The 27,697-nt window shown below is 42.8% G+C and overlaps 1 long non-coding RNA gene across 1 annotated transcript in view; it reads right to left on the bottom strand.

Annotated features, from left to right (window-relative positions):
- Nucleotides 1–19,050: 19,050 nt before the first annotated feature.
- The window catches only part of LOC141107314 (uncharacterized), a 34,603-nt gene continuing 25,956 nt past the window's right edge, over nucleotides 19,051–27,697 (bottom strand). Inside the window, exons 4-6 of the long non-coding RNA XR_012235861.1 lie at nucleotides 27,044–27,104; nucleotides 22,987–23,080; nucleotides 19,051–19,303 (exon numbers count right to left, since the gene is read on the bottom strand). This is a non-coding gene — a long non-coding RNA (uncharacterized lncRNA). The remainder of the gene's footprint in view (nucleotides 19,304–22,986; nucleotides 23,081–27,043; nucleotides 27,105–27,697) is intronic.

Genomic DNA, 27,697 nt, shown 5'->3' with positions numbered 1-27,697 from the left:
GGGATCGTACAGGTTTTATTTCAAACAAGTCTGTGGCAGAGACTTTTGTTCATGCTGTGTACTGGCTGCTAGGCAAGTGAGAGAGGCCTATCCAGGCGGGCAAAGATTGAATCCCACAAGGGGAGCACATTCAACTACAAGTGTTCAATTCCAAAGAATGTTCTAAAGAATACTATGGAAAGGTATTGGAGCTTCCCTGCAGCTTTCCTTCTGCCTCTTTCCTGCTACTTCCTTTATTTGTTCATTAAAGCATTGGAAAACATACTCAAGTGTTTGGTGCTTATATCGTCCAGAGGTAAACTCAAGGAACCCTAGACCCGGTGCTGGTGAAACAGAGGTATCGAGAGTGAAGGTAACAGCCCGCTTTAAACCAGCAGCTCCACCGAGAGTTAGTGCTACATATGGAATGAAGAAATTAATACATTAGCAAACAAATACATAGAATGTGATGTTAAAGGCTAAAACTTACGCGAATATAGTCCTTCTGCAGGACTTGTATGATGGCAGAACATGTCTCTGGAATAATGATTCCCAGAGCCTGGGGGGAGATCCCAATGGTAAACTTAAGGTCCTGGAGACTTCTCCCCGTTGCCAAGTACCGGAAGGTGGTGACGAGCCTTTGTTTGGGAGTAATGGTTTGCTGCATGCATGTGTTCTGCTTAGTAATATAGGGGGTCAGAAAAGCCAATAGATGGTGAAAGCAGGGGTCCGTCATCCGGAGATAATTACTGAAATCATCAGGATTATTCTCCTGGAGCTCCCGTAGCAAAGGCACATGACAGAATTGGTCAAGATTAAAGTGGAGGTTCACACAAAAATTGAACCTCCGCTTTTCGGAACCCTCCCCCCCTCCGGTGTCACATTTGGCACCTTTCAGATGGGAGGGGGGTGCAGATACCTGTCTAAGACAGGTATTTGCACCCACTTCCGGCATAGACTCCCACGGAATCTATGCCTCTTCCTGTCCCCACTGCGCTGTCTGCTGGGACACACACGGGTCCCAGAGACAGCGGGGACCAGTTAGGAAGCGCAGCATGACTCACGCATGCGCAGTAGGGAACCGGGAAGTGAAGCCGCAGCGCTTCACTTCCCGATACCCTTACAGAGAATGGCGGCGGTCTCGGGTGCCGACATCGCTGGACCCTGGGACAGGTGAGTGTCCTTATTTTAAAAGTCAGCAGCTGCAGTATTTGTAGCTGCTGACTTTTAAAAAAAAAAATTTTCGCGGGACTCCATCTTTAAGCAACCAATTCTTGGTCCAAGAACTCCTCCTCCCCCTGTTGCTGGATGGACTAATGTCAAAGCAATAACTCCAAGCCCAACAATAGCACAATCTCTCTGACGAGAACGCCACATAGCTAGTAGACAAATGGCTGAACTGACAAGAACGCACTGAAAATCAGAAAGGACCTGACAAGCACGACCTGAAAATCAGAAACGACCTGACAAGCACGCACTGAAAATCAGAAGTGAACCAAAAAGAATGCACTGAAATACAGAAACGAACTGACAAGCACAACCTGAAACAGAAACAAACTGACAAGCGCAAATGGACACTCACCAAACTTCTACTAACACGAGATTAGCAGGAGCCCAAAGGGTGGGTCATGACTAGTGAACTTCCTTTTTATCAGCTCGTAGTAAGTCACTACATTCGTAATTGTTGGCCAACATTTGTTTGGCTGTGTGTATGCAAGACAAGTTTGAGCCAACACCCTTCGGACAAAATTCCACGGTTTTGTTGGCAGAAAGTCAAAGGCTTTTGAAAATGTATGTAGTTTAGTAGAGGAAATTACCACAAAACGTGCTCCTCATGGCAACCTTGGCTACAATGGAATGGAGCGGCAACACACATTCATCCAAAAAACACCTTCTGACTCATTTCTAATACTGACAAACATGACAAACTTACCTATTGTCTGCACATCACTAATTAACCCTGGATATGACACATAGACCCTCAGTACGGGCCATACCTTTAGAGAGCTAAACTTTCAAATTCTGTTATACCCTTGATCTATCCCCACTTTCAGATAGCTTATAGTCTTAAATAAACCTGCCATGCTCCTTCCAGAAGTAATGGGAGGAAATAAAACCCCTGGGATGGTGGCCAGCACCCGTTTCGCCACAGTTTGCTCCCACAGGGGTGACAGGATAGATGCGGTTACCTATCCCCATCCAGTATCAACGAAGTGGAAGTGAAATACCCTACTACATATCAATAAATAAGACTACAAAAATTTACAGTTACTTACCGGTAACTGTTTTTCTAGGATATCTTCCAGGACGGCACACCTGAGAGATGAGAGGCTCCTCCCTACAGGAAACACAATCATTCGACAGCTGTTTTAAGTCCCCACCCTTCCCCTTGATCCTCAGTTTATAGAGAAGCAACTTCTGAACCTGGGTTACAAGGGAAATCATTCCTCATAGGTACTCACCTTCTAGTGTTCTACAATTTTCCCTCCTCCAACGGGTGGGAAGTAGGCCTGCCGTCCTGGAAGATATCCTAGAAAAACAGTTACCAGTAAGTAACTGTCAATTTTCTCTTAGTCATCTTCCAGGACGGCACACCTGAGAGGATAATCAAGTACCTCAGGCCTACCTTAGGGTGGGACCACTGCAAGACCCTCTTGACGGACCTTGGTTCTGCAGTGAGTTTTACCTCCACTCCATATGCTTGATGAAGGTATTATAGCTGGATCATGCGGCTGATCTGCAGGTCTACTCCACCGATGTCCCTGCCTTCTCCGCTTCGGATGCAGGATCTAGGTGGAGTGGGCTCTTAAAAATGGAATCAAAAAACATGTTAAACTTGTAGGTTAGCAATGTTGCCTGTCTCACACATCTAACAACCATGGCCTATTGTGCCTGTAGGTGCTACTTAGAACCCCTAAAGATTAATCAGAGACCTGTGTTGTAAGACAAGGACACTACATTGATCACTAAGAGGGCCTGTCTTAACACTACCCTGTTCAGGGAATTAAAACTGCAAAAAAAGGTGGGCCCCTGACAGAGAACCTTTTTTGTTCATTTTTATCTTTACATCAGCAAAGACTAAAGGGAAGCCTACTTAAGGGTAATAGATTAACCGAGGATTGATCCCTGGGTTTAAGGCATGCCCATTCTGTGGCTTTACTTACGCCTGAGTGCCTACTTCAGGAGAATAAAGTCCATAGCAGGAGTATAACACTTATACTGCTACATCTAGTTCTGCTAGAGGGGCGAGATGAAGGCCATGCACCGAGCCGTAACCTATTTGGTCGGGTATACATCTTTATACTTCATCTTCAGGTCATAATACTCCTCTGAACAGAACTTCCCAAGTTCTTACTAAGCAGGGTGATTCTTTATCGCCTTCCTCCAGTATCCTATAACCCTACTGGGCTTCAACCCTAGGAAATGGTTCCAGCATTCCTGAATGTAAGGGGCTGAGGCTTTCTGACATGTGATGTCTGCAGCCAAAACTCCTGGCCCCTCCACGGAAAAGAGGGCTGAAATACAAAAGGTGATACATGCATTATTAATATCACAAATTAAAAAAAGATCATAGATTGTGGACACAGCACAATAGATTTAGACAGAAAGGACACAAGCATAGACAATAATGTGTATCCGAGTGTGGCTAGCTAAACCAACATATCAAATATGGGAGAGACCCAAATCTGAACTTCAATGTAGACAAACAGTCCTCACAGTCTGGTTTTCTGATGTGCAGCCAATATGTAAAAACATTAAGACACACGCAAACCCTCAGCCTCAGTTCACATTGGGACGACTTGTCAGGTGACCTAGTCACCTGACAAGTAGTGTCCCGTTCTGTGCAATGGAACCGTTCTAATCTTGCGTCGCTCCGACTTAGAAAAAGGTTCCTGTACGACTTTGGGGGCCACTTGCATTGACTTCTATACAGTCGCTGAGTCGTATCCTGGGTCGCCTGAGGCAGTCGCGCTGTAAGTCGTGCTGCCTCAGTGTGAACCGACCCTAAATGCTGCATGTTTCTGAAGTGCAGCTAGCTAGGTTATAACTGATATAAATACATAAAGGACGGGAACCCTCTTTACGGTGGAGTTTCAATGATGTACAGCAAAAACAGGGCCATAAATATAAGACAGAAAGACCCAAACTTCTATGTTGCATATTTCTGACGAACCACCAAATACAGTTAATAAGATCAATATGGCACACAAGACAATATCTTTTCTGTTATGCAGTTCTGTAGTGCAGTCACATAGAACCAACACAGAAAGGACCCATGCAACCTGCAGCATTGTGTTTTTCTGAAGTGCAGTAAGGTAAGGGAATCTGAAACAGAAAGCACCAACAAGCTTCAATGTTGAATATTTCTGCTGTGCAGCAACATAAAAACAGATAGCTTTCCTAGCTGCAATCTTTCTGGTGTATTGCAAAGTAAGGCAATAACTCCATGATGTCTATTCTTGTGTAGCAAAACCTCAACCAGAAGGGACAGATAAACCTAGGGCTCCCACACCTGTGCAAACCAACCTGCAGCCGCAAAAACGCAAGAGAACAGTCATACACTATGGCTTCCAATGGGTACCATTCGTGTCTGTGCAACTCCAGGTCGCAGCGCTACCAAGCAGACCCTGCTTTCTGGATCCACAGACCTCAAGATTACACAGGTCCCAGGGAACTTGCAATTTACAGGTTGAACAAGCGAGGGGTCCCCAATGCTGTATCTCCCTGGAGGCGTGCAGCCAACAACCCCCTGCTGTGTATCCTTAAGAAGCAGCCAGGTAGAACAATGAGAAACAGAAAAGACATCCCTCACTGCTGTGCCTTTCTGATATGCAGCCGATAAAGGCAATAAATATAGAACATACAGGACACAAACAAACAATCTTCAATCTTTGTGTATGTCTGATGTGTAGTAATATACCAATACTGAGCAGAGACGCCACCACCCTCAATGTGTCTCCCTGCTGAGGCAGCAAAAACAAATCAGAAACGGACAAGCAACCTCACTGCTGTGTCCCTTCTGATATGCAGTCAATAAGGCAGTCTATGTAAGACATAAAAGGACAGACAACCTTAAATCTTGTATATATCTGATGTGCAACAATATAACCATCTGTATAGAGATAGCACATCCATATTGAAGTGATTTGGCATGCGACTCAACATGTCAAATCGCATGCCTAAAATCGGCAGCCTTTGCCGTTAATAGCACTGTCAGTATGACGCCACTTTGCGGGGCTGCACCGATTACAAAAGGCAGTACCAGTACTACCCCTGGCACAGGTTCAATTTGTATTTCCCAACAATTCAGGACCATCAATCTTCACTACTGCCTTTCTAATAAGCAACCAATAAGGCAGTAATACAGGACACAAAAAACCCCAGACAGAACTCAATTTTGAGTATGTCTGATGTGCAGCAATATAACAAATATGAGCAGAGATGTCACAAGACTCAATGATGTGCATTTCCGCCATGCATCACAAGACCAGAAAGTACAGACCACCTTCCCTGTTGTATTTTTCTGATCTGTAGCCAAATAAGGCAGTACCTTTAGGATATAAAAGTCACAAATCTCAATGTGTATTTCTGCTGTGCCACAAAACATCCCAGCAAGGACAAACCTTCACTACTGAGGTCTACTGGTGAGCAACCAATGAGTCATGGTGTATCTCTTTATGAAATAACCAAACAAAGCAATTTGATCCCTAGGCATAGCCTGGGCTGTAGATACTGACACTTCACCCCCAGTGAAGGAACAAATCCTAAAATGGTTAGACACCTTACTATAGTAGCTGTTGTCCTACCTTACCTCCGTAGACTGAGCAAACACTGGCCAGCTCACACACAGGTGGGGCTGATCAGAAACTAAAGTCTCAATGAGCCCAGCCCTAGAGACCAATTTAGGACAGCCTCTAGAAAAGGTGTTCACCAATTTAGTCTGGAGGAAAATAGCCACCTGCAGGCCTTAAACAAGCAATCATGTATCTATCTAGCTCTTGCATATGTTTGCACAGAAAATCCTTAATTAAAGGATATAGGAAGCGATTTATGGTAAATCGCCTTTAGATCTGTCACTGAGGTGACTGTAGCCCAAACCAACAAAAAGGTTTTTCTTACCTCCTGCACTATAATATAACCACAATGTAAATGTGGAGAGGGAGGTTGGAGCTTATGACTTCGGATTCCTAGCAGCTGGGCTAATAGGGCCATATAACCTAGTGCACCTGCTGACCAGGGGAGCTTACTCCTGAATCCTTCAACCATTGCACAATCAATAAATTGTTCAGTGGTATACCTGGCCTTTAAGGAATGCTTTGTATCTACCAGGTCCCCCCCCTTCGCTCTATTCATCCCTACTAATGTCCCACAACCGGACATGTAGGGAGAGTCTTACAACCTACTGTTGTGATAACCACAGTGTCTCTGCTGTAAGAGGAAGCTGTGGCTGGTGGTTTTAGCAGTAGCCTCTGGGCTATTTTGTTATGCAGACCCCAGGTCCTGCACTGCACCACTCAGTAAATACAGGGGGAAGGGGAAGAAATGCCTTACCTACCTCTTTCCCATCTGAGGTGGTTTAGGTACACTCGCTCCTGTGCACCACTTGTCCACCATACAGCATCTCTAATGTAAGAGGGAGCTGTGGCTGGTGTTTTTAGCAGAAGCTTCTGGGCTATTTGAATCCAGACCCCAGGGGAGATTATCTTAAATGCCCAGAAACCATCTGGCTGGGATTGGGGATTTTGCAGCTAAATTCCCAAGGCAAAGGAAAGTACTCACCGTTGTCGTCCTCCCCTTTTGCCACAGCCACCGGACTTGCTTTTCCATCCTTATGGTCCACATGCATGGAGGATAGCCACCAAAGTCCCCCCCCAACTGCTGTCCCCGTAGGGAGCTGCAAGGTTAGACTGTGTCCTGCCAGTCAGTATATACATCTGGGGGGGGCAATGCCGTACGTTTCTCATTCCATTCTGAGGTGGTTTAGGCAGACATCCACCGTAGTGAACTGGTGCCTCCTCGAAAGGAGGATGTGGGCCCCTGCTGACTCTCAGCCTTCCCTCCTGGGTAAGAATGCGGGTCGTTCAGGCGGCGCCCTCCCCAGCAGCCCACGCAAGCTACCAGGGGCCCAGGAGTCGGGGGCCCTGGAAAGAACCGACGGCCAGCACCCCTGTCTGAACGGACGCCCGGACAGGTAAGGGGGGAGACAGGAAAAAGGCCCCTGAAGTTCTGGGGACACCACTGTACCCAGGGGCCTTCAGCTCTCAGAGGGGCTCTTCCAGTTTCTGCTGCCCCCCCTGAGGAAAGGATAGGGGAACCCCCCAGGAAGGATAAATATATCCGGCCAGACACAGAGGCCCATCAGGTACTAACCAGGCCCGACCCTGCTTAGCCTCCGAGATCAGACGAGATCGGGCAGGAGGCGCCCTCTTTCACTTTCAGGGTGATGTGGCCGTAGACCTTCCCAGGCATTTGGTCCAGCTCCCAGGGGGAGACCACCAGCCCCAGGCTTCGGGTACTTTGGAAAAAAACAAACGGTTTAGCTGTGTAGGGAGAAACACAATCAAAAACTGAGGATCAGGGGGAAGGGTGGGGACTTAAAACAGCTGTCGATTGATTGTGTTTCCTGTAGGGAGGAGCCTCTCATCTCTCAGGTGTGCCGTCCTGGAAGATGACTAAGAGAAAGCACAGCATAGTCCAGGGATATGCAATTAGCAGACCTCCAGCTGTTGCAAAACTACAAGTCCCATCATGCCTCTGGATGTCATGCTTGTGGCTGTGAGAGTCTTGCTATGCATCATGGGACTCGTAGTTCTGCAACAACTGGAGGTCCGCTAATTGCATATCCCTGGCATAGTCCATCTTAACCCCCCCCCCCATGGTAGTGTGTTAATGTTTAGTAATTGTTTTAGTACTGTTATTACTAATCTCATGAAACAACTACTTGTACTATTGTTTATTTTATGACGTACCTGGTAACCATACATTGTACACTAATATGTATAACTAATCGATCTCCAATGTTTTTGTATTTCTTTGCAAAAATTCAATAAAATTATGTTGGAAAAAAAAATTGATGTAGTTTGTTGGCGTTGCACATTTGTGTGCAATTTTAAAGCATGACGTGTTTGGTATCCATGTACTCGGCATAAGATCATCTTTTTTATTTCACCAAACATTTGGGCAATATAGTGTGCTTTAGTGCATTAAAATTTTAAAAAGTGTGTTTTTTTTTAAAAAAAATTGCGTTTGAAAAATCACTGCGCAAATATTGTGTGAAAAAGAAAAAAATATATATATAATGTTTTGGGGTTCAAAGGAATTTTCTTGCAAAAAAATTATATTTTTTCATGTAAACAAAAAGTTTTAGAAAGGGCTTTGTCTTCAAGCGTTTAGAAGAGTGGGTGATGTGTGACATAAGCTTCTAAATGTTTTGCATAAAATGCCAGGACAGTTCAACCCCCCCTCCTCCCCAAATTACCCTTTTTTGGAAAGTAGACACCCCAAGCTATTTGCTGATATGTTGAGCCCATGGAATATTTTATATTTTGCCACAAGTTTCGGGAAAATTACACTTTTTTTTTTGCACAAAGTTGTCACTAAATTATATATTATTCAAACATAGCATAGTTATATGTGGAATTACACCCCAAAATACATTCTGCTGCTTCTCCTGAGTATGGGGATACCTCATGTGTGGGACTTTTTGGGAGCCTAGCTGCGTATGGGACCCCGAAAACCAATCACTTCCTTCAGGATTTCTAAGGGTGTAAATTTTTGATTTCACTCCTCACTACCTATCACAGTTTTGAAGGCCATAAAATGCCAAGATAGCACAAAACCCCCCAAATTACCCCATTTTGGAAAGCAGACACCCTAAGCTATTTGATGAGAGGCATGTTGAGTCCATGGAATATTTTATATTTTGTCAGAAGTTGCAGGAAAATGAAACACTTTTTTTTTTTTGCACAAAGTTGTCACTAAATGATCTATTGCTCAAACATACCATTAGCATATGTGAAATTATACCCCAAAATACATTCTGCTGCTTCTCCTGAGTACAGGGATACCACATGCGTGAGACTTTTTAGGACCTGAAAAACCAATCACCAACTTCAGGCTAAGGGCGTAAAATGGTGATTTCACTTCCTCACTACCTATCACAGTTTTGGAGGCCCTGAAATGTCAAGATAGCACAAACCCCCCCAAATTACCCCATTTTGGAAAGAAGACAATTCAAGCTTTTTGCTGAGAGGCATAGTATGTCCATGGAATATTTGATATTTTGCCACAAGTTTCGGTAAAATTACAATTTATTTATTTATTTATTTTACACAAATGAAAACTTTTTTTTTTTTTGCACAAAGTTGTCACTAAATGATATATTGTTCAAACATGGCATAGTTATACGTGGAATTACACCCCAAAATACATTCTGCTGCTTCTCCTGAGTATGGGGATACCACATATGTGTGAGACTTTTTGAGAGCCTAGTCGTGTATAGGAACCCAAAAAAACAATCACCGCCTTCAGGCTTTCTAAAGGCGTAAAATTGTGATTTTGCTCCTCACTACCTATCACAGTAACGGAGGCCGTGAAATGTCCAGATAGCACAAACCCCCCCAAATGAACCCATTTTGGAAAGTAGACACCCCAAGGTATTTGCTAAGATGCATGGTGAGTAGTTTACAGATCTCATTTATTTTTGAAAATGAAGAAAGAAAACAAAAATGTATTTTTTTTTTCTTTTTTCCAAATTTCAAAACTTTGTGACAAAAAGCGAGATCTGCAAAATACTCAACATGCCTCTCAGCAAATAGCTTGGGGTGTCTACTTTCCAAAATGGGGACTTTGGGGGGGGGGGTTTGTGCTATCTTGGCATTTCATGGCCTTCGAAACTGTGATAGGCAGTGAAAATCAAAATGTATGCCCTTAGAAAGCCTGAAGGCGGTGATTGGTTTTTGGGGTCCTGTACGCGGTTAGACTGTCAAAAAGTTCTACACATGTATTATCTCCATACTCAGGAGAAGCAGCAGAATGTATTTTGGGGTGTAATTCCACTTATAACCATGCCATTTTTTAATATATCATTTAGTGACAACGTTCTGTAAAAAAAAAAAAAAAAGAAAAGAAAATTGTAATTTTCCTGAAACTTGTGGCAAAATATAAAATATTCCATGGACTCAACATGCCTCTCAGCAAATAGCTTGAAGTGTCTTCTTTCCAAAATGGGGTCATTTGGGGGGTTTTGTGCCATCTTGTCATTTCATGGCCTCCGAAACTGTGATAGGTAGTGAGCAAGTGAAATTACCATTTTATGCCCTTAGAAAGCCTGAAGGCGGTGCTTGGTTTTTGGTTACGCGGTTAGACTGTCAAAAAGTCTCACACATGTGGTATCCCCATACTCAGGAGAAGCAGCAGAATGTATTTTGGGGTGTAATTCCACATATAACCATGGCCTGTTTGAGCAATAGATCATTTAGTGACAACTTTGAGCAAAAAAAAAAAAAATTGTCATATTCCCGCAACTTGTGGCAAAATATAAAATATTCGATGGACTCAACATGCCTATCAGCAAATAGCTTGGGGTGTCTACTTGCCAAAGTTGGGTAATTGGGGGGGGGTGTACTATCTTGGCATTTTATGGCCTTCAAAACGGATTGGTAGTGAGGAGTGAAATCAAAAATTTACACCCTTAGAAATCCTGAAGGTGGCGCTTGGTTTTCAGGGTCCTGTATGCAGCTAGGCTCCCAAAAAGTCTCACACATGAGGTATCCCCATACTCAGAAGCAGCAGAATGTATTTTGGCAGTGGCGGAATTACCAGGGTCTCAACAGTCGCACTTGCGACGGGGCCCGGCGTTCCGCCACTGTGTGTGTGTGGGGGGGGGGGGGGGCCAGCGGGGTTACTATTCACACATGGCTCTGAGCGAAAATCGTGTCTGTCATGGAACAGTAGCACAGAGTCACCGGCATTAACATTCTATTTCTCTGCGAGAGAGGACGGACGGGCAGGTAGAATGTTAATGCCGGTGTCTCTGTGCTACTGTTCCATGACAGACACAATCTCCGCTTAGAGCCGTGCTGTCCTGAGAAGGCAGACGGCACCGATGGAAATTAATAGCATTCACTGATGAGCACTGATAGGAGGCATTTATGGGCACTGATAGGAGGCACTAATGGGCACTGATAGGAGGAATTTATGAGCACCAATAAGCACTGATGGGCACTGAGGAACACTGATAGACAGAACTCAGGCAGTATTGATGGGCAGAATTGTAGAGTACTGATAGGTGGCACTGATGGACGTTGTTAGGCGGCATTAATGAGCACTGATAGGTGGTGCTGATAGGCAGAATTGATGGGCACTGATAGGTAACACTTGTAGGTGGAAGTGATGAGCACTGATAGATGGCACTGATTATCAGTGTAAACAATTTACTGACATTCTTGACAGTTAACGGCAGTCCTTTCCTAACACAGACACAGTATGGGAGGAAAGGGCTGCGGATAACCGGCAAGTCTGTTTACATGTGATCAGCTGATAGTAAAGGGCCGCTGTGATTGCGCTGGATGCATGTCCCAGGGGTCATGCAGGAAGCACGGTTTTGGGAGAATGTCCTTGGACACCCTCCCAAAATTGGAAGCCCAGGGCTCGGATGGAAGGGGGGCAGGGGGGCCCATCATAGATAAGTAGAATGAGAACGTGGATGGCGCTGCTCTTAATGCTAATTACTGGGTGCAATAAAAGAGAATAGAATATCCCAGGATTCACACTGAATAGAAATAACTTTGATATATAAAACCTCCAACAATATCAAACCATACTAAAAATTTTTGACTGAGAAATAGGCCAAGTAATCATGGATAAGCAAATTAAACAAACTCACCAGTAATCACAAAATTAGGTGTGTTCCCCCTATGGGGTATGAGTGTCATCCAGAGTGAAAATATATACTAAGGTGAGAAAATATAAATGAAAGGATCCCTAGTTGTAGAGAATTAAAGTAAAACAGTGCAAACCAAAAATCAGTGTAAGAAAGGGAAAAATCAAAAAATAAAAATAACTTTTAACCCAAAAGTATTGGGACAAAATGGCACCAAAGGATATTCAAAAGTATTGGGACATTAATAAGAAAAGATATATTTGTTGTGCAAATGTGGTTAGTGCAGTATCTACATATCCCCTTCCGTGTTTATATGCAGGAAATCTTACAAATAATATTGTTTGACCCCAATATTCAAAAGTATTGAGACAGAAAATGTGTGGTGTGTCCTTATATGCGGGACGTGAATTGTTCTTCAATGTGATAATCAAATACTAGTAAGACCTCTTCACAAAATTATATTTCAGATCACAACACCAAAAAAAATTTTTTTATACATGTAATAATATCTTTTATAAATATCAAATACTATGGTTAGTATATAAGAAGTTCATATATCAAATCCAACCAAAATTAATGTTGTTAACCAAATAGGAAAACAGAGTTCAGCTGAGAGTGTTATTTTTTCACCCCAAACAGGTTACACCGTGGTGACTTCTGTGCAGTATTTTCATAAGGTGACTTGGAGTGCTCGCCCCCCTCTGCTACCCCACTCACCAGAATTAATCACCCCTGCAGGGGTACCGAGCAACAAAGTGGGTGCCTCAGGGCGAGAGATGTTCACTTCCAGGGCGCTTCCTTTTCCTATGTTATATGCGATCCTTAGGGCTGTTCCGGGATAACTGTGTGCTCTGACATAACCATTCTACTCCAGCAGTAAGCCACCTAAAACTGTTAAACACTCCAGGAGTCCAGAGTAAAGAGAAACACAAGGGGCTGCCTTCGTGAAGTATGTCAAAGTATTTATTCCTTAGAAGTAAATCCAATCCAAACAATACAATCCAATATGACATAAAAAACAGCGCTGAGAGCAAGGAGGGAGCCAGCAGCGAGTGTACAAGCGTGCGTCCCAGCTTGCGTTCCAGCGTCCACTTCCGGGTATGACGTGTGAGCGTGACTCCGCCTTACGCGTTTCGTCATAGGACGTTTTCAAAAGCGGTGTACACGCCTACGCTTCACACTATAATATAGTCAGGCAAACACCTACACCACTCCCATTAATATGGTAATGTCGCTCGGGGGGAGGGTACGTTGTTGCCACTCTACTCCGGAGATGTATCCAGCCCATATGGCAGAAACTAAGCGCTTTTAATCTTACTGCCTAATGTTTACCGCTACTTCTGCTCCGCCTGCTAATTATGTTAGTTAACCCTTACTGCTGAATACCTTGCATTCAGGGCGGGTGCAGATCAATAAAGAAGCAGAGTTTCTCGGTATAATATATATTAATGAAAAAAACAGTGATGAGGCTTCAATATACCTAAAATCACATGAGCTGCTTAGGTTATGCCATTTAGTAGAAACAACTACCTTAATTGTGAGGTATTTTGGGCAATATCCATAAAAACATATCCATAAAAACATATAAAAATACATAAAAAATACATAAAAAATACATAATAAGTAGGTCTGTATAACAGACCCCCATCATTATTAGTTTAATGTTCACAGTAACCATAATTCTTTTAGAATCTAATTAAAAACTATTAAAATTATTTAATTATTTATTAGGACGGCATAATCATAGTTTCTTGCAATGGGTCCCTGAAGGTTCTAGTTACGCCTCTGTATTTTGGGGTGTAATTCCACATATAACCATGGCATGTGTGAGCAATATATCATTTAGTGACAACTTTGTGTAATTTTTTTTTTTGTCATTTTTCAATTACTTGTGACAAAAAAAAATATTCAAAGGGCTCAACATGCCTCTCAGCAATTTGTACCTATGGGCTTGGGCAAAATGATGCTTGGCATTGCATGCTATTATTAAAATGATTGTAAAGCTTTGTTATTTATAAAAAACAAACGTGCGTAGCGGTCACATATTTGGTATATAACTTAATGTATGTTATATCTTAGCATCTGGCGCCATGTAGTGGCTAAAATATGAAAGGACTGGATTTTTATTTTTTATGTTCAAGAAGTTAACATGGAAGTGTTTGTTTGTTTACATTGGACATTAACTTGACCTACCCATAATGCCCATTGACTCCCATGAACATCAGGAGAACGGAACTGCATTGTGGGAAAACTATAAAAGAGCTCAGCACGGCCATCTTAGGTCTCTTGGAAACGCATGGCCAGCCTGGGAGGATCTGTGTGAGGTCTCTAACACAACGCGGTATACCTCCACGGAAGAGCGATCCGAGCAGCAGTACTGTGCTACACCTGTGAACTGGGCTGACGGCAGGGCAAGATTGGGAAGGAGCCAGAGGAGCCTGTCGGTGCCATCTGATAGTTCCGGAGTGTGCCGTCGTGTGGAGCGGAGCAGTGCGGTAGTGCCGGCCGGCGATAGGACCCTGTACACCAGAGGGGAATTCTCTGACTACGCTGGCCTGGTTGGGTGAGAGGGCTGTTGCCCAAAAGTTTCTTTGATGCACTTTTACATATTCATCTATACAATACAGAATTGCTGGGACCCATAGTCCCACAAGCAAAGTCAAGAGGATTAAACTGAATTAAAACTAGGCCTCGGGCCTGTGACTCATTGAGGAATTGGTACTGTGTCATTGGCATCAGAGATAGCTGCAGTAATGCTTCATCATAATTTTGATTAATTATCCAGCTTACTTTTATCGGGAGTAACTAACCATTGGATTACAAATTCACTTTGTTCATAGCTAGCAGAAGAAAGAAGAAAAGAAGGACTGTCTAATAAAACACAAGGCTTTGTGTTTATAGCCATATTAAGTTTTCTGTGATATCAGATAATGGGAGCTCCCTAAATATTGTACTATACTTTATTAGATCAGCAATTATGATTTCATCGTAATTACAAAGTGTAAATAGGATAGGATAGTGCTCATAGTGAGACCAATTCACTCTGTCATTTATCCTATTTTTTTCTAACACATTATCAACAAGTTATTTCAAATACTTTACATTTGTATAATATCTTTGTAAGCTGAAGTTAGTTGACTGTCAGATTACGTTGGTCTGACGGTACAACCATTGTAGTGTTTTAACTTTAAAGCAATTACAGTAAACAAAGTTCTTATTTAAGTACAACTGTGTGAGTGTTGTGTTCCTTTGCATCATCAAGCAACTGGAGACCAAAACGTAAAGTCAAAAAAGGTATATTCCATTGTGTATTGTGAACTTGCCTTTAGAGTTTTTTTTGACTGCGCACTATTACACCACAGTTGTGTTAGGGGGACTGAGAGAAATCAAAAGGAGACCAAAGCAGAGTACAGGCCCAATCAAAATACAGCAGCTCCTTCGGGGGTCAGTGCTACACGTGTTATACTTACCTGCTCTTTGCAATGGGTTTTGCACAGAGCAGCCCCCGATCCTCCTCTTCTGAGGTCCCCCAGCTGTGCTCCAGGCTCCTCCCCTCCTTTGGGTGCCCCATTGGAGGACGCTCTCCCTGGGGGAACCCTTGCGGGCGCGATCCCAAGTCTTGCTGCTGCGTCCATTGACACAGACAGCAGGACTCGGCCCCACCCCCTGGCTCCCAGGTCACTGGATTTGATTGACAGGAGCGGGAGCAAATGGCTCCTGTGGCTATCAATCTATCCAATGAGCTGTGCTCATCCTCGATGCTGGAACAATTGGGTTCAGGTAAGTAGGGGAATTTGCAGCACAGGTGGTTTTTCACCTTAATGTATAGAATGCATTAAGGTGAAAAAACATGAGACTTTACAACCCCTTTAAGCTTATGATCTACCAAAACCCCCAGATCCTTCTCCACCATTAATTCCCCCAGTTGTACTCCCCCTAGTATGTATGATGCATGCATATTCTTAGCCCCCAAGTCCATAACTTTACATTGATCAACATTAAACCTCATTTGCCACCTAATTAGACCGTGCATTGAGGTCGGCTTGTAAGTTGGAGACATCCTGTGAGGATGTTATTCCATTGCATAGTTTGGTGTCATCTGCAAACACTGAAATTGTACTTTTAATCCCAGACCTGATATAATTTATAAAGGTATTAAAAAGTAAGGGTCCCAACACTGAACCTTGGGCCATTGGGCCTTGAACCACTGATAACCTTAGACCATTCAAAGTACGAGTCATTAACCACAACTCTTTGAATTCTGACTTTCAGCCAGTTTTCTATCCATTTACAAATAGATTTTTCCAAGCCTGTAGACTTTACCTTACACATGAGCCGTGTGTGGGGAACTTTGTCAGACACTTTTTCAAAATCCAAGTATACCACGTCCACAGTCACCCCTCTGTCCAAGGTTTTACTTACCTCCTCATTAAAAGAAATTAGGTTTGTTTGACAACTTCTGTCTGCTGCCTAAAATAGTTTTTTTGCCAGCAAGAACTCATCTATGTGAAGATACTTAGATATGTGGTCTTTTATTAAACTCTCCAGTATCTTCTCAACTATAGAAGTTAAACTAACAGGTCTATAGTTACTTGGTAAAGACTTTGATCCCTTTTTAAATATAGGCACCACATTGGTCCTGCGCCAATTCAGTGCTTAAAATTCTCCATAGGAGACACTTTAAACACCTTTACAGGTTACCAGTTTAGAGTTACCTAGGAGATCTGGTGCTAGAATGTTTGCTCTCACCCGGACGCGCGCACAAATACCTCACATGTGTGTAGCGATCACTGTTTACATATGCTTGCGGGAGGAAAGTATATGTTCGCATTTGCACGTAGGCGCGGTGGGGCAGGGGTGCTTTCAATTTTATTTTTATTTATTTTATACAATTTTTTATTTTTTTTTTACACTTTTTTGGATTAACTTTATTGCCATCACAAGGGAAGAACAACATCCCTTGTGACAGCGTGGGCCATGACAGGTCCTCTTTATGGAGCGATCTGAGGTCTATTAGACCCCAAATCTCTCCTCTAGCCTCCCATACACCCGATTAGACACAGATTGGTCTGATCGGTTGCTTTCCTGGCCAGGTAAACTAAGAGGCGCAACCAAAAGCGAGGATAATACTCGTCGCTCCTGGTTTCTGGGGTTACAGAGAAAGAGAGGAATGACGTCAGTTCCTCTCTCTGTTCAGTGCAGCAATTGTTGTCACCCACATCAATCCTGGGCTCTGCGATGGGAAGGGAAGGTAGAGTCCGGAAAAGGCATTGGCTTTGGGAAGGGGTACCCCCCCCCCTTCTGGCACCCCGCAGAAGTGATAGAGTGGCTGATTAGCCAATCAAATCACTTCTGAAAAGATTCATACCGGGGTGATGCCTGTAGGTGCGGGCAGCAAGTAGGTAAATTGGTTTTCCCTACAAGCTCTTTTTATTTTGTAAACACTGGCTTGGGGAGCCTGTCTGTATGTTGAGGCCACAATGTATTACACTTTGAACAAGATTAGAGATTTTTTGCTATAAAATTACTCACTAAAGTTAGCCCAATTTTTTTTTGTATAATGTGAAAGATGAGGTAACGCAAAGTAAATAGATACCCGACGTATCACGCTTTAAAACTCTGCACACCCGTGGAATGGCGCCATACTTCAGTACTTAAAAATGTCCATAGGTGACGCTTTATTTTTTTTACAGGCTACCAGTTTAGAGTTAGAGGAGTTCTTGTGCTAGAATTATTGTTCTTATTCGTTTGCAGCGATACCTCACACGTGTGTTTTTTAACACCAGTTACATATGCGCGCTTGACCTACCTTCTGAGTGCAAGCATGAGGGGATGGGGGCGCTTTCAATTTTTTTTTTTTTTTTTTTTTTTTTTTTTACACTATCCCTTAAAAAATGTTTTTGTTCACTTTTATTACATGGAATCACTTGTAATAGGGCTTTTATGGAAAGATCTGGGGTCTATAAGTCCCCACATCTCTCCTCTATGCTGGAAAAAACAAAACAAAAACAAAAAAACAAACAATCTCAGGCTTCCCAGCAAAAAACCTGACAGTGCTTACATCTGCCGACACTGGAAGTGATGTCATGACGTTGCCTCCGGGGGTCATAGAGATGGCCAGGGACCATCTAGGTAATCCGGGAGAAGCACTGATATATATATATATATATATATATATATATATATATATATATATATATATATATACACACACACACACACAAATACAAACAATACAAAGATATATCTAACGATTATATACTGTATTTATTGGCGTATAACACTCACTTTTTCACCATGAAAATCGGGTGCAAATAGCATGTGCGTGTTATACGCCAATACTTCAATTTTAGCTGCCTTGGAGGGGACAGGGAGGGGGGCGGACAAGCGCGGTCTGATTACATACAGTGAGAATCTCCTGTTCACTTGGTGGCCTCTATAATAGGAAGTCCCGTCTCCTGGGCCACCATTGGATCACTATTCTGTCTATCAAAAGAGATTCTCACTGCATGTAATCTGTCGGCGCTTGTCCCACCCCCCTCCCTGTCCCCTCTAGGCTGCAGATGGGCATCCATCAGACTGTACTGATGGCAATGGTGAGGCTGCTGCATTGAAGGCAATGGTGAGGCTGCATTGATGTGGACTGATGAGGCTGCATTGATGGCAATGGTGAGGCTGCAGATGGGCACTGACCCTTATTTTGCTTCCAAGTTCCTTATTTAAAATGTAAGTTTTTTTCCCTGAAACTTCCCTCTTAAAATGAATGTGCGTATTATACGCCTGTGCGTGTATATAATCTATATATATATATATATATATATATATATATATATATATATATATATATATATATATATATATATATATATATATATATATCTCGATAGCTATAGATATATCTTTATGTATATGTATATGTATATATATATATATATATATATATATATATGTATATATGTATATATATATATGTATATATATATATATATATATATATATATATATATATATATAATTTATTTTTTTTAATTTTTTTTTTCTTACAGCTGGCCATCTCCACTTCAACCTAAGAATGTCATATGACATCCACCATAGGTTAAGTGGTTAAACCAAATAAAAGCACACTACCCACCACAATCTAGTTTTAAAAAAATACATAGTAAAAGGAAAGACTGGAAAGACATTACTTAGATTTAAAAATCAGGTCAACATTTATTTGGCTATGTACAATGATTTTTATTCTATATTTCAAACAATGGTAGAGAACAGTCTTTGAAGTGATCATAAAGGGTCTTCTGCATGATGCTCATCACAGAACAAAATTGCAAAGGAAATCAGAAAAATTGATGACGTCTTTGGGTTGAATGCAGTTCACCTCAACCTTGCCGATACACCAACACTGCTAGTCCAGTTGAGCAGACTTGTTGAAACAAACCGCAGCTAAAAACGAGAGAAATAGGGTTAGAGAGGAGACATTTGTAAGCATAGTCCCCTTAGTGTATTTTATACTTCTGCAGCCAAACCTACTTTCTATTTATTAAATTTTCCCATTAACATAGCTTAAATTTACAAAAAAAAACCCCCAAAAAGAGACAAAAACCCAACTAGACAACATAAATGAGATGAAAGTTTTCATGGTACAGTTTACTTGTTTTTAAAATCAGATGCACGCTCAAAGATTAACTGGTACAAGTTAGGTCCTTTTCACACGGGTTTTGCAATCAGGTTAGCCTGTCCATTTTTCATACAGATCTGTCAAAAGCTCCATTTAAGTCTATGGATTTACATCGGCCTGTCTTCAAATCCGTCCATTTCCAAAAAAATTGAAAAAGAACTGTCTTTTTCCATTTTTCCAGACCTCAACTTGATGGATCTGAGGTAGCCTGATAACATGATGCAAGTAAAGTTGCCCATAGATTGAACATGAGGTCTGACGAAGTCTGATGTCAAAAAGCAGAAATAAATTGAATGAGCACAGATTCAGACCATGGATCCCCTGCCGGACTAACGCTGCGTACACACGACCGGACTTTATGGCATACTTTGCCCGGCGGACTTTGATGGACTTTACGAATGATCACTTGCCTACACACGATCAACCAAAGTCCGACGAATTCTTACGTGATGACATACGACCGGACTAAAACAAGGAAGTTCATAGCCAGTAGCCAATAGCTGCCCTAGTGTGGGTTTTGTCCGTCGGACTAGCATACAGACAAGCGGACTTTTCGACCGGACTCGAGTCCGTCGGATGGATTTGAAACATGTTTCAAAACTAAGTCCGACAAACTTTTGAGAAAACAAAGTCCGCTGGAGCCCACACACGATCGAATTGTCCAACGAAATCCGGTACACCGGACCAAGTCTGCCGTAAAGTCTGATCTTGCGTACGCGGCATAACTTCTTACCTAGTCATATGCATTGTTCTACCATGTTGAAGATGTTCTGTTACCTAACTGCTTCTTCAGTTCTAATACTCCAAATCATTCCTGACAGACACTTAGGCCATACATAGATGGATAAAAAATACATTTTCCCATTAACATAGCATAACTTTAAAAAAAAAAAAATAGCTGGTTACTATTTTATGTGCTTTTAACTTAAAACTCCTTACATGTTCTCCCTGTTTTGTAGAGTAGAGCAACTTTTAACCCCTTCGCGCCTAGGGGTAAAACAAATCTAAATGTCCAAGCCCAATTTTGTGACGTTGGCATGAGTTTGTAAAACCGTACGTATTGTATGGAAAAGACTGCACTAGGTTGAAAACTAAATACAAATTGCAATAGTTGCTAGCACATGAACTGTCTGCTGGAACAACAACATAAAAGAAAATAAGAGAACGTTGGTTCAGCGCTTGGAACCAACAATCAGATTATAAAGTCCGATTTACACAGTCATAATCAGTCCATATAAAAACTTTCCCAATCCCACTTCAAAATAAAAACTTGGAAAGTGGCGATTAATAGGTTAAGGAAGAAGTTTACAGAAAGGAGCTGTCACCATAACCCAATTCACACTGCCTCTTATCCCTCAGTGTGAACCCACACCAAGGAAGGTCAAACAAGCCTTTTCAAAGTAGTCCTGGAATGGTGTCAATGGAGCTGAATTCCAGGCTTCTCCTTAATAATATACTCCTCCACTGCCCACAATATCCATATTTCATTCCTCCATAGAGGTATGGAGGAATGAAAGGGCATATCATGGTGTAGTATGTATGATGACAAAAACGCATAGGGTGGAGTCGTGACACAACACTGTTGCACACTGGGACGTGGTGGCCATTTTGATGGTTAGAAACATTTGGTTTCTCTTTGTATTGATGCCGGTTTGAAATGTTTATCAAGTGAGTGCAACACTTCTTAAAACAGGCATCAATACAGTGGGCTTGAATGTTTATATGAAATGCAAATGTGTCGCGCAAAGACCGACTCCAGTAGAGCAGCCAATTACTATCCGCATTGCCTATGAACTCTGCTCTGCTGGGACCACAGAGCATATGCGCAATGGAAAATCACTGGCAATGCATTCTACACTGCTCCCAGGTGGGCATATAAAATGAGCAGCAAATGGGTAGTTAACAGCATTGTATATAATGCTACAGTGGGCTTTGGGAGGGGGTCCTGTCTAAATGCTGCTCTAGCAAATGGGCAGCAAGACATATGTGCTTTGTGTCGGAACTCTGCTCTGTTGGGACCACAAAGAGCAATTTTGCCAGCTACTGGCTACACTATTCTTGGGCAATAATGAATAGTTTTCATTGAAAAACTTTCATATTTTTTTTAAATTAGGGACGTTTAAACCCATTTGTGTGGGAATGGCATGTGTCATACCTTTTCCCCTTAGGGGAGAAGGCATCCCTGACCCAGTGCCTCAAGTCTCCCCCCCACTTCAACAAACAGTGTCAAGAGACTTAGTCAACTTTACATTCATTTACTGTCTCCTTCTCAGTTTCACATCATTGTGGTATATTCACAGAAGTTAATTTTTTTTATTTCTTCTATTATCAAAATTTTTCAAAATTTATATTAAAATCTTATTTGGTATTGTTACTTTTATATATCGGTCTTCCCAAAATTCTATTCTTCCACTTCCCATATTCACCCATCCTCCCACCTACTTCTCTTCATTTCACCCCCCTCCTTTTTGGTCTGCTCTTGGCCCTCTGTTTCTAGGCCTGCTCAAACCCTGTTGCATTTTTTCAAAGTATTTCTCAGAGGTTTCAAAATCTCCATGCCTCAAGTCTGACCCAAGAATAGGGCATGTTGATGTTGGCCTGGTCAAAGAGTTTGTTGACTGTAGTATGGTGCCCTCATACTCTAACCAAGAAAAACTAAGAACCATTCCAAGATCAACACTCCATATTCCCAGGAAGAAAGGATGTACAGTCGGAAGAAGCTCCGCCATTCCCATCATAAGCCATAATCAAACATCTAGACTACCTGCCAGGGTGCACTGGGAGCAGTTGGAAAAGAGACCAAATCAGATCCAGCCCTGGCTTTCTCAGGGGAGTGTGCACTCCTCCCCCAGTTCAGCAAGGACTGAGATTGACCCAGTCCCTCAACCTTCCACTACAGAACAGCCTAGCAACCAGTCTAGATGCCCAGTTACAGCTTACAACTGAAATGTAAGATGGTCCTGCAACAGCCACCCTTTACCTCCAGAGAGCGGGGGTTCTCTGTAGACTTTCCCAAGAGAGATCGGAGTGAAATCCCTGCTCAGCCATTCATCCCTGCAGAAATTAACTCCTTGAAACCGGTGTCCTGCGGGGTTAATCACAAGATGTGGGTTGTTGAGACCGAGACTCGGATCCATCACAGCTTATGGGGACCACACTAACCCACGACCAAGGAGCTCATTCACTGCTAGAGACTTCAGACCGAACCTGAACATCCCTCAGATCCCGGAACTTAAAAGTTATGATAAAAGCTCATAACTCAGGCAGTTGATTGAGATATATACTTTCTCATTTCTAACTCAGTCTATCAATATTTTTGGGTCCACAAAACGGAGTGGCTAAACCCAAGCAATGGAGTTATGATAAAAGCTCATAACTCAGGCTATGCTTTTATAGCAAGTTAGAAGCAATTTGTATCATCCTTAATGAGTTTTATGTAGGTACCCACCATCTGCTAATGCTGCAGGAGCAGAAAAGTTAGTCCATCTTGCTTGGAGTGTGCCTGGCTTCCCATCTTGCTTGAAGAGATCATGGCTTATCAACTAGTCATGGAAAAAGAGAAACTTTACAATGACATCATGCCTTCTTATGCAGAGATAATAAAATCTGAGGTTTGGGTTAAAAATACATAATCTAAACCAAGGCATGATATGAAAATATTTTACTGTTAACCTAAAATGCTAAACCTGGCTTCAATATCTCCAGGTCACTTACCCCTGAATCTCTAAAAGCTGGCCTTGCATGTGCCAGTGTTTTCATTCAGCTAGTGGGTAAATTTAAAAAAAAAAAGGAGACTTCCCTGCTGTCAAATTATACTGAACATCTCTCCAGCCTATGACACTGACCGATTGGGAATATACTGACTTCTGTTCAAGCAGTGGCCACACATGTATCCAAAATTCAGCTTTAGTTACTCTAAGGCTGGCCAAACATGGAAGTTCTTTTGAAGTGGGCTGAACAAAAAAGCAAAACAAACTGAACTGGTTTATCCATTCACCCAAGTGGAGTCAATAGAGAAATCCTTCCTGCTTGGTTATTGTATTCTGACAAAGGGGAGATGACTCCACTGTCAGAATACTAATCAGCACTTATTGAAAGTAAAACCTTCCAACAAGCCGGTTCGAGAGAAGTCGATCATTAGAGCGAAGTTTCAGGAATGGGAACAGCCATAGATGGATTGAAAATTTGGCTGGTCCCTGCTGAACCGGTCAAATTTCGTTCCATCTATGGCCAGTTTCAGTGTTAAAGAGAATCAGCATGACTGAGGTCTCCAGAAGAAGAAACCCGTAAAGAAAGCCTCCATACATATACACACACACATATATACATTCATACATAGTAGATATCCCAGTCGCCGTTTTCTTTTTGCTCCCTTGCTCACTTGGCCACTTTGGCGCCTCCATGATGGCCGCCGACGGACCCAGCCTGATCTTAGGGTAAGGCATTCCTGTACCTTTTTTGTTGTAGTAATCTGCTGTTGAGGACACTATGCTGTTTTTGTTGCCTTCAATACTATGACGTTATGTACTCTTGTAGTGTCCTGCTTCCCTTCACTTTTGCCCTGAAGAAGCGGGCGACCATGAAGCATGTCAAGTTCAATGGCCTACACTTACTGATCTCCTCTGGAGAAGGGTTTCCTACCCTGGGGGTGTAGTGACCATCAAGAGGGATAAAAAACAGGTCTATACCTTGTATGTTTATATAATCTTTTTATATATTATTTTGTAAAACTATATGTACACAATATAGTATTAATATATAGTATTTTAAATTCTTGTTGTAATGTCTCACAAAGTATTGAAGTGTTGCCATGTTGAGGGAGCGGTAAGTGTCAGATTTTTTTTCCCCCCTAAAGATATAAGGATTCTGACCCAGTACCTAAAGTTTGACCCAAGAATAGAGAGTATTTAATTTGGCCTGGCCAAAGAGATTGTTGGCTCTAGTATGGAGACCTCATACTCCAATCCAGGGCCGAATCTATCCGTCTGATGTGGGGGTGCAGTAAAAATTGTCAGGGGGGGAGGGGCAGAGGATGGGAGTTCAGAAGAACAGTATACAGGAATCAGTAGGGCAGAGTACAGTTGGGTTAGCGGGGCAGTGTCAAATGTGTGAATGGGGGGGGGGGGGGGGGAATCGAGCCATTTTTGTTCAACCCACTGGTTGAACACAAAGAAAAATTCTGATGTATGGGCTGAGCTTATGTTAAAGAAGAACTTCATTAAAACCAGCAACAGTTGAGACAATGATCACCTTGGTCAGGTCTATGTACAGTATATCTATGCATATTGTACAGAGTACAGGGGTTAAGAGCAAGCAATAAACAAAACAGTACAGCAGTCAGGATAAGTGCCACATTCACAACATGGTCCTCCCTTGCATCCATGTCTCCAAAGTCCCACCCTTACATTAGTCCCACTTTATAGCAGAGTATCGCCCCTTGCATCAGAGTGTGGCCGAGTGCCCCCTTACACATACACTATAGTGGGACGCCTGCCTTAACATGCACATGAACTTTAATGGCATCCCAGTCTTAGTCCATAGGGTTCAATATTGAGTTGGCCCACCCTTTGCAGCTATAACAGCTTCAACTCTTCTGGGAAGGCTGTCCACAAGGTCTAGGAGTGTGTCTATGGGAATGTTTGACCATTCTGCCAGAAGCACATTTGTGAGGTCAGGCACTGATGTTGGATGAGAAGGCCTGTCTCGCAGTCTGCGCTCTAAATCACCCCAAAGGTGTTCTATCAGGTTAAGGTCAGGACTCTGTGCAGGCCAGTAAAGTTCCTCCACCCCAAACTCACTCATCTGTGTCTTTATGGACCTTGCTTTGTGCACTGGTCCAAATCATTTGGTGGAGGGGGGGTATTATGGGTTTGGGTTGTTTTTCAGGTGTTTGGGATTGGCCCCTTAGTTCCAGTGAAGGGAACTCTTAAGGCGTCAGCATACCAAGACATATTGGACATTTGCATTCTCCCAACTTTGTGGGAACAGTTTGGGGATGGCCCCTTCCTGTTTCAACATGACTGCACACCAGTGAACAAAGCAAAGTCCATAAAGACATGGATGAGTGAGTTTGGGGTGGAGGTACTTGACTGGCCTGCACAGAGTCTTGACCTCAACCAGATAGAACACCTTTGGGATAAATTAGAACAGAGACTCCGAGCCAGGCCTTCTCGTCCACATCAGTGCCTGACTTCACAAATGGAAGAAACATCCCCAAAGACACATGCCAAAACCTTGTGGACAGCCTTCCCAGAAGAGTTGAAGCTGTTGTAGCTGCAAAAGGGTGGGCCAACCCAATAGTGAATCCTACGGACTAAAACACAAAAAAAAAGCTCCTGATATGTTTTGAGGGACAAGCTTCATGCGTTGCAATTTTGCCATGATCACATAGCAAAATGGAACATGCGTTTAGGTGACATTGAAATGAATGGCACCTAAATAAGCGCTGTGCGAATTGTCATTTTTGCACGGTGTTTTGGTATCCCAAATCAGCCCGTAAATCACTCAGGTGTGACTGGAATCCAAGTCAACATAAACGTTCTAGAAAAATTGAGCAAGTTGAAAAATGGTTTATAGTATGGTTGACTGTTCAGTATGCAACTGGGTTTAAAAACAAGAACAGGGAACATTGCAAAGTGCAATAGCCACACAGGCAATCAGCAACTGACCCATGCCGTTTTACAGCAGTCATGTGATTGTTTGCTTTAAGAGCATTACACATCATACTGTCTATTGAATAAGCCGCAATTGTCACTGAGCTATTAAACGATTCCCAATCATCGCCAAGGGGGGTGCCAGCTTCCCAGTCATCGCCAAGGGGGGTGCCAGCTTCCCAGTCATCGCCAATGGGGGGGTGCCAGCTTCCCAGTCATCGCCAACGGGGGGGTGCCAGCTTCCCAGTCATCGCCAACGGGGGGTGCCAGCTTCCCAGTCATCGCCAACGGGGGGGGGGTGCCAGCTTCCCAGTCATCGCCAAGGGGGGTGCCAGCTTCCCAGTCATCGCCAAGGGGGGTGCCAGCTTCCCAGTCATCGCCAAGGGGGGTGCCAGCTTCCCAGTCATCGCCAAGGGGGGTGCCAGCTTCCCAGTCATTGCCAAGGGGGGTGCCAGCTTCCCAGTCATTGCCAAGGGGGGTGCCAGCTTCCCAGTCATAGCCAAGGGGGGTGCCAGCTTCCCAGTCATAACCAAGGGGGGTGCCAGCTTCCCAGTCATAACCAAGGGGGGTGCCAGCTTCCCAGTCATAACCAAGGGGGTGCCAGCTTCCCAATTACCAAGGGTGTGTCAGCTTCCCAGTCTTTAAATAGGGGAGACATGCTGCCCATTGACAACCAAGGGAAGACATGCTTCAACACTGAAAAACAATGGCAAAGGGATGCATGCTTCCCATTAAACACCAATGGGGTGAAAGTGCCCTGTATTGGAGGGGTTAAAGGGTAAATTTATCTTTAATGAAAAAAAAATATGTATTCAAATATAAAAAGAAAAAAAATATGTACCCTTCACTTACTTTAGATCGAACAGCAGTCCAACCATGCTGCTCATTCCAGAGTGCTGCTCATTCCAGTGATCTGCAACGAGATATTGGTAACATTAAAAAAACACAAGAAGGATGATATGGGGCTGTAAGCCCCAATTATCACATTAACAACTTTTAAAACAAATTATATCCACTCAACTGTAATATTGACAAGCCTTGCATTTTAAAATGATAAAATACTTTCCTGCCTTCTAAAACAATAAAGCATTTAGCAGTAAAAACATACATCATTTTCACATTAAACAATATGGATCTAATTCTGACTAATAACTGTAACTAAAGCCTAACAAAAAAAAGAAATGCTACAATGGCCTTGGGAGGGGGTCCTGTCTAAATCCTGTCTAAATCCTAGGTACAACAAATCTATGTGCATTGCGTCTGAACTCTGCTCTGTTGGGACTACAAAGCTTGAAATCAACGGGAAATCAATCGCAATGCATTCTATGCTGCGCCAGGCTGGGCATAAATCAGCAGCAAAGGGGAATTATTTGCATTGTGTACAAACAATGCTACAGTGGGGGCTTGATTGCGCAACACATCATTTGCATTTCATATAACTGGCTCCACTAGAGCAGCCAATCACTATGTGCATTGCTTATGAACGCTGTTCTGTTGGGACCACAG

The sequence above is a fragment of the Aquarana catesbeiana genome, linkage group LG09 (genome assembly GCF_042186555.1).
Source record: "Aquarana catesbeiana isolate 2022-GZ linkage group LG09, ASM4218655v1, whole genome shotgun sequence".
NCBI lineage: Eukaryota > Metazoa > Chordata > Amphibia > Anura > Ranidae > Aquarana > Aquarana catesbeiana.
This window is presented reverse-complemented; position numbering and strand designations above follow the sequence as displayed.